The sequence below is a fragment of the Mauremys mutica genome, chromosome 4 (assembly GCF_020497125.1).
Source record: "Mauremys mutica isolate MM-2020 ecotype Southern chromosome 4, ASM2049712v1, whole genome shotgun sequence".
NCBI lineage: Eukaryota > Metazoa > Chordata > Testudines > Geoemydidae > Mauremys > Mauremys mutica.
In genome coordinates, this window is record NC_059075.1 from 15043198 (window position 1) to 15051474 (window position 8277).

Genomic DNA, 8277 nt, shown 5'->3' on the forward strand with positions numbered 1-8277 from the left:
TGGGGGATGAACTAAAACCCAGGATCCAAGCAGCCCCGGCTTTGAGGAAGTTCTGATCCAGATCACAATACTGTGCCTTGGCTCCATCTGTAAACAACTGCTCTAAAGGCCATACAAATTAATGTAAAGACTCCTATTGACTTCAGTGGGTTTTGGATCAGACCCTACGTTATGAAGGGAAACCAGTTAGTTAGAAGTCTGAGTTGCCTGTGTGAAATGCTGTTTACATATGCAAATCCATAGCCCAAAACATACAAACTCAAAATTATCAGCACAAGTTTAGAGGCTGCTTTGTTAGATCACACAATGGTTGGAATTTATGCAGATTATTATAAAATCTGCAGTAACTATAGTTTCAAGCAACACATAGGTTCTTTCCAGCATACATAGGAAAAGAGATAATTGCCCCAATGCTTATGCCAATGGTGCATTATGTGCCAAGCCTGCTAGTTCTACAGGATTTCATTTTGAAATCCAAGCAGGGAACAGAGGTAACAGTTTTGTTTTGTTTTTAAAAAAGGAAAATATTCTGGTTTTTGTGCTATGTTTTGTTGTAAATCTATCCTTCAAGAAATGCAAATATTAGCACAATACATGTGTTGGTGTATGTATGCACAAGTGCAGTGAGGTGCAGCTACTAAGGTAGCTGAGTAAGGTTTTTTCATGCATAACAGAATGAAAAGTTGTGCAAAGTTTAGGAAGCTTGTCAAGGGTCTAATTATCCTATTGATGTGAAGAGAAATTTGGCACATGACCCCGTCAATGCTAACAGAATTTTGGTACATAAACTCCACATGCAGGCATGGGATTTTTAGACATCCAGCATGCGAGCTTTTACTCTCCTGTATGCATGCACTATATGCCCCTATGTCTGCTCTGTATTCAGATGTACAGCTGGCTGCCTGCATTTGTTTATAATACGGAGACTCATAATTATGCAAAAAATAAGAATTTGTGGCCAAGCAACACTTGACGATATAATTGCAGAAGGTGGTAATTAGTTCTGCAGGGACAACTGACGACTAATTAGGAAGAAGAGTATGGATTTTGTTTTTTAAAGAAACCTTTTCTTTCAGATTTTGGACAAGAAACCAGAAATACAAAATCAGATGAAGCCTCAGATTAATTGGACAGCCCAGGAATCCTGAGAATAACATATCTAGCTGTTGAGCATAACTGAAGTGCTTGATCTTCAAACAAAAAGCACCCTGTACCTCTCCACTGTCCTGAATTAGATAGTAGTGAGTCATGAATATCTTTGGAATCCAGTGGCACCTTAAAGACTAACAGAGAAGTGGTTTTTACCCACGAAAACTTATGCCCAAATAAATCTGTTAGTCTTTAAGGTGCCACCAGACTCCTCATTGTTTTTGTGGTTACAGACTAACCCGGCTACCCCTCTGATGCTTGAATATCTTTGTTCCTTCTTAAGCAATGACTTAGAAAAGTGGACCCCACCAAATATGCTCTCCTTTCTGGGCATACAAACTAGTAACAGAGAAAGCCGGCATGATGACTCAGAAAATTCAGCTGAAACCAGGCCCCTGAACAGGAGAGAGACTCAGTGCCCTGGCCTAACAGCAATGGAAATATTGACTGCAGCAAAGCCCCAGGGTTTGCCAGAGGAAATGAAGAGGAACTTTTCAAGCAGCAGACAGCATGAGTTCAGAGTGAGGGCTATGGTAAAGTTCATTTAAAGTGCAACTGATGGAGGACAACAAATGGAATGACTCTGTCTTGTATAGGATAGAATGAGCTCTGGCAGAGTGTCTCACTGGAGTCCCAGTTAGCATACTAAATAACTGGAGTAACCAAAAATTTAAGTCTGGGTTATTTCTAAAGGCTTGACGATTATTAAGGAGAGTAAGGTTTGCAGGACTTGATCCTGAAATGGGTTATTGAACAAAACCTTCATTAATGCTGGAGATTGATTTGCACTGTTATTCATGACGCAACACTGGGGACTGGCAGCCTTTCACTCAAATGCTGTTTTGGGAAGCATTGTGTGTGTAATTGTGGGAGGTTCCATAGACACAGGCTCACATAATCCCAGACTATTTTGATTTGGCAATTCCATGGTCATTTCAACCAACTACAGCAGAGAGTAAACTTTGTACGCAAGCCTGTAACATCCATCTAGAGAAGCAAAGAGTCTGATTTCTTTTTTTCAAAAATGCGTGCGCCATGACTGCATGTGCAAAAAAGCACAGGCAATTGCAAAATTTATTTGCACATGCAGTTTGAGTATTTGTGTGGGCGAATGGCCAATTAAATAAGCAGTCTGATACCACAGAGATGGGTACAATATAAAAACCCAGAGGCTATAGAGAAGGACCTATATTTAATTATCCACACAACTCTCCAATAGCCAGGGACAACTTCAGTCCTCATGCACACCAGGAATCTGTATATTTGAAAATCCCACTCAAATGACCTGGATGTTTGTCAGTTGCCCTTTTCTGTGGGTGGTGATGGGTATAAATGAAACTGTCACTTTCAGAACATACATGTAATAAGTTTATATGTTTACTGTAAGTGTTTGATGACTTTCCTTGAAGTCTGGTGTCAAGTCCAGGCTTTAGCCAATGCCTGCTAGAAGGCTTAATTTATTTATATACAGCAGTTTTAGAAGATGCCAACCTCCTCTAGTGTCTGGTTGATTGATATGTATCTGCTCCGAAACGCACTTCACTCCGGCAATAGGCATCAGATACCTCAATGCAGTATATAAACTGCAAGCAGACGGCTAAGCATTCAGAATGTTCTGTGTGGCACACTCACTCAAGCAACTGCCAACCCCATCTACTGCCTATTCATGATATTTTTTACATATACTTATCCATATGCTGTGATGAAATGTAATTAGGTTTAAATTATGAGTAGCTTAAGTAAAGTCATCCTGCAGTCCTTAGGCAAAGCTCCCAGTGAAGCCAATGTGTGTTTTGTCTCAGAACAGCCGAGTTTGAGAGACCCCCAAGTTGCTCCATCACCACTCAGAGTAGCCTTTTTGTGAAAATCCATCCTCTGGCTACAGGATTCTCACAGAAGACTGCAATAATTTTAAGATTCGGGGGGTGGGAGGGGAATTTCAAACATGCCTCGGTGATTTAGAAGTTTACGTCCCATTTTTGAGAGTGACATGCATGTAGGAGCATAAATCTCATCAAATGTGAGTTGCAGTTAGGCTCCTATGTCACTTGGGTGCATTTGAAAATTTTACTCTAGAGTTTTTAAATGTTTGATCTAAATATAAGCCATCTGTGACGCTCCTCCATTCTCCAGTGCTGCAGTTTACTTTCAAAGGGTGGAACAGATTAATAGTGGGATGTCTGTCAGTCTTGACAAAATCTATTTAAAACATTAGACATATAAATCATCCGCCCCTCCCCAAAAATAATTACAGTGTAAAGCATGTCTCCACAAAAATACTTCACATTAAAAACATCTTCTTTACAAAAGTAACAAACAGGTGGTGTATAAAAAGACAACTTCTTTCATCATTCTTTACATTTCAGATTTTGGACTCTCTATATAAAGCTTCTGAACAAGATGGTAAGAAAAATATATTGTTAATAACAGGAAAACACCCAACAATTTCGTAATCCGCCTTGGGAATTACACTTGAGGAATGATCTGGCAAGAGTGTGTTTACAGGTGTAGATGTCTTACAAGTATTGGAATTAGGTTTGGGTGTTATTTAATGTCTTGACTGAGTTGTCACTACTTTTTGCAACCTTTTATGCCATAGTTTATTTACAAAACCTGTACTTCTAATTTCAGATTTTAGATAAAATTTACTCACTGAAATTTCATTTCTTGACAGAACAGATGCAAGTTACTAGGTCTGAGGATTTATTACACAACATAGTGAAAGAAAGAAAAATCCTCTTTTAGAAGCAACATATAATTTCTCACTACAACCTCACCTGCAACCCTTTTGTTGTATTGTGTCTGAATTAGAATGCAAGCTCATTGACGCAGGGACCCTTTTAATGGTCTGTTAAGTACCACACACACCGACTGTACACTGCTGTAGAATCAAGTCTAAATAACAATGTGAACAGATTGCAGTGTAAACATACAGATAACAGTTCAGAAAGGCACCGATTCCATGGGTGCTCCAGCCCTGAAGCATCTACAGAAAAAAATTAGCGGGTGCTTAGCATCCACTGGCAGCCTCTCTCCCCAGTGCCTCCCGCCCAGCAGTGGCCCTGCTGATCAACTCCTCCCCCTCACTCCCAGCGCCTCCTGGACACCGTAGAACAGCTGTTCTGCAGCGTGCAGGGGGCGCTGGGAGGGAGGGGGAGGAGCAGGGATAGGGTGCGCTCGGGGGAGGGAAGAAGTAGAGCAGGGGCAGGAAGAGACAGGGCAGGGTGGGGTGGGGGCTTGGAGGAAGGGGTGGAGTGGGGGTAGGCCTGGGGCATGGGGGGGTTGAGCACCCCCTGGGTAGAGAGGAAAGTGGTGCCTCCGTTCAGAATGATAAAAGCTTAAAACTCACCACATCCCGAGTTCTTTAGGTTTTGGATGTTCTTCTAGAAGATCTGCTCTAGAAATTATTTTGGGGGAGTTCTCTAGTCTGTGTCATACAGGAGATCAGAGGAGGTGATCACAATGGTCCCTTCTGGCCTTGGAATCTGAATATTTCCGAGCAGCAGAGCCGGACTAGACCCCAGGCCTCTCGAGCCCCAGGACGGTGTCCAATCCACCATGCTTCCCATATATAGGTAATAAAACCAAGCAACCCCCCCAAATCTCAGAGTCTGTACCCCACACCTATCCATAGCCTGTCATCTTCCCATTTTTTTTCTATGCCATCATCACGTGCTGTATATGTCTAATTCAATTTAAAAGACTCTCCTGGCAGGGAGCCGGTTGACTGTTACATGCCACAAACACCTATGTGTTATATGAATCATATACAGCAAAGGGCCTCTGTAGGTATGTCTACACTATATTAAACCGCCCCACCCCCGGCACCGAATCTCACTGCCCAGGTCAGCTGACAGGCTCACCAGGGCTCAGGCTATGGGGCTATAAACCTGCAGTGTAGACGCTCGGGCTAAGAGACCCTCCCTCTTGCAGGATCTCAGCAGCCAGGGTCCAGCCCGAATGTCTACACTTGTAATTCTGTAGCCTCACAGCTCAAGCCCCGAGACCCTGAGTCAGCTGACCCGGACTAGCTGCGGCCATACCACAGGTTTTTATTGAAATGTAGATATACCCTGTGAGGTCACATAACTCCCTGCAAAAAAGCTGAAAAGGACCTAGAATTTTAAAGAAAACTGTGAGTAGGGAGTAGGCCACCAGGACACCGTGCCACAGATTTAAGGTCAAACTTTCAAAACCGATCCACGAGTGACTTAGGAGCCTAAGGCTTTGTCTAACAGACCAATGTGGTGCCGTTTTAACTATCCCCATGTAGGTAAAGCAGTACAACCCCCTTGTAGGGACACAGTTATACCAGTATCAATGTGCTTCTGTATAAGACGGGGAATAAACCATACCAGTGTACTCCGTTATCCCGGTCCAACTGCGCCTCCGCTAACACTTGCACTATTTTAGTAGCAAATCACGCCCATCTGCGACATAGTTATACTGGTGCAAAAACCTAGATCCCATTTCCAAACATGACTGAGGCCCAGTCGCCCAGATCCGCCAATGCATATAGGCACCAAACACCCACAGATTTAAATGGGAGTTAGGTGCCTAAATGCCCTGGAGGATCTGTGCCCGAGGCACTTAGTAGCCTACGGGTACCTCTAAATGGAAACAATAACCCGCAGCGGCATGTCTCAGAGTCAGGGTCTACAGTTTTGGGCTGGGCTGGAGCCCAGGCTCTGAAACCCTCCCCCCTCCTCAGGCTTTGGAGCCCAAGCTCCAGCTCCAGCCTGAACGTCAACATGGCAATTTCTAGTGCTGTAGCGTGAGCCCTGTGAGCTGGAGATCCAGGCCCTCAGACTCGCTGCTCCGGCGGGTGGGGGGAAGAGGGGTTGCCGTGTAGACATAGCCTAAGTCTCTAACCCCTCACTAGGTTGTATCAGAAGGTCCACCAATAATTGGCAGATCCATTTACCACATACTCACCGAGCCCTGGCTGAGTATGCAATCTAGCCTGCAATATACTGTCCCACTGCGGTACACAAGACCATTGATCTTTATTGCTGAACATTCACCACGGCTAGTGATTTGATTCGCCGTGCTTTAGGGGCCTCCGAGCTGTTGTGTGTTCTGTCTTTGCAGCTGTTCTGTCAACAAAATATGCTTTGATTAAAAGAGCTCACTAGTTTTTCTTCTAGAACTAATTCGGACTGTTCCATCTATTATTAAATGCCCTACGATAGTCTGCTGCACGACTTGCGCTGGATTGTGAAACGTTCTGATCCGCATAGAAGATTAAAACAATCTGGAAATTAGAGATCTCGTTTGTTACTTGCATCAAAAAATAAATGTCAAAACTACCTAGAACAAAGTTATCTGCATGCATGTGATTTAGTTGGGGTTGGTCCTGCTTTGAGCAGGGGGTTGGACTAGATGACCTCCTGAGGTCTCTTCCAACCCTAATCTTCTATGATCCTATGTGGAAATCCAGGCCCCTAATCTTCCCATTGGGTGAGCTTCTACAGACCCTTCACCCCCACTAAAGCCAGTGTGCTCTGCATAGATGCAGGTAAAGGGCCAGGGCCAGTCGGTCAGAATTACATAGACAAATGCTCTGCTCCCTGCCCTGAACTCCCAAAGAGTAAGGATTTCGGGATAGTTTTAGAAAAGACAAGAAAAATACAATCTACCTCTTTCCACTCCTCAAAGGTACAGAGCACTCTCTGCTCACACTGAAGTGAATGGCAGATGGGGAGCTCATTACCTTGCAGATGTGGGTCTTTATATAAGGAGCCCGGCACCCCCATTTCTCAAATACTCTATTAAAAGTATCCTGGCATCAGGATTCTGAAGCACTATAGAAGGGGCTCATAGCGGAGTATTTATTTATTCAAGAGATTAAGCATGGTTCTGCACTGAAAACCAATTGTAAAATGGCCTGGTTGGCATTACTGATCCAATTTTTTTGCTTTAAACAGTTTTCTTATGGAAAATACTGTTTCAACAAAGGACATTTTTGTGTGTGAAATGCTATCTATTTTGATAACATTTCGCTTAGGAAAAAAATTGGAAAAACCATTTTTAAAATGTTGAAAGATCCCCCTTTTCAGTACTTTTTGAATAGAAAGTTTCAATTTTTCATTTCAAATGACTTTATCCAAACAAGACATTTCAATTAACCCACATTTTGCCAAAAATTTCGAATTTTTGGCTTTTTATCCCGATTCCTTTGTTCAAAATCTCCAAAATTTTTCAGAGGACAGAAAATCTGTTTTCCAACCAGCTTTAAATGTGAGGCTCCATATTTATGCTGATTTGATGATTTCTAGTTCAACTGGGCTCGGTTTACAAACAATGAAATGTTTTTTTCCAACTGCCAGCTCTGCAAACTCAGCCTGGGATCTGAACATTAATCTGTATTCTTTCGGCCTCATGCATTTTCACCAGAGTAAAGACTTTTGTAGGCCAAAATCAACCTACAGTTCAGACCTGTTGCTTTCAATGAAGTTGGAACTGAGGGACGAATTTGGATCTGCAATTGGAATTTCGCTCCAACATGCTCATTCAGGAGATGATTCTTTCTCATTGATGCCAATGGGAGGTTTGCCATTGACTTCAATAAGAATAGGCTCCAACTCTTACAGATGTGTTGGCTTTGCTGTGCTAACAGGAAGAAAACATAGTGAAAGCTTATTTTTGCCACACAAGTAAATCAGTTATACCCTAATCCCCAGCCCTCTGTAAAGAAAGAAAACTTTTACAAATCAGAAATTAGAAGAGTCAGGCAATACTTAGCTACTTAGGCTTCCATGGTTTAATTACTCAGAGTTTTTGAGCTTGATGTAATTCTACAGTTTTGCTCAAATTATGTCTATAATATTATGCAAAATATGATTTAAGGTGTTTCATTTGTGTTGGAAAGTGTTTGATTTTATATACACTTTTTTCCCCTCACTAGTGTCTTGTCCAGAAAATAAAATCCATTTATGTGTTTGTAAAGCGCTTTGAACACATAAAGCGCTACATAAGTGCTAAGAATTATCACTGTTATTATTATGCAGCAGGAGCATTTGTACTTTTACACATATCTCAGAAATAATCTTAACGCATGCAACTGAATGCTCCCTATATGTCTACTAGAGTGCTGATTCAGGCATCAGAGAATTTTTTGTTTGTTTA

General features: G+C 42.2%; 1 long non-coding RNA gene across 1 annotated transcript; it reads left to right on the forward strand.

Annotated features, from left to right (window-relative positions):
• Nucleotides 1–377: 377 nt before the first annotated feature.
• Nucleotides 378–1957, forward strand: LOC123368683. The gene is made up of 3 exons (XR_006578862.1): nt 378–491; nt 1077–1241; nt 1433–1957. It is a non-coding gene; the product is annotated as an uncharacterized LOC123368683 (long non-coding RNA).
• The last annotated feature ends 6320 nt before the right edge of the window (nt 1958–8277 follow it).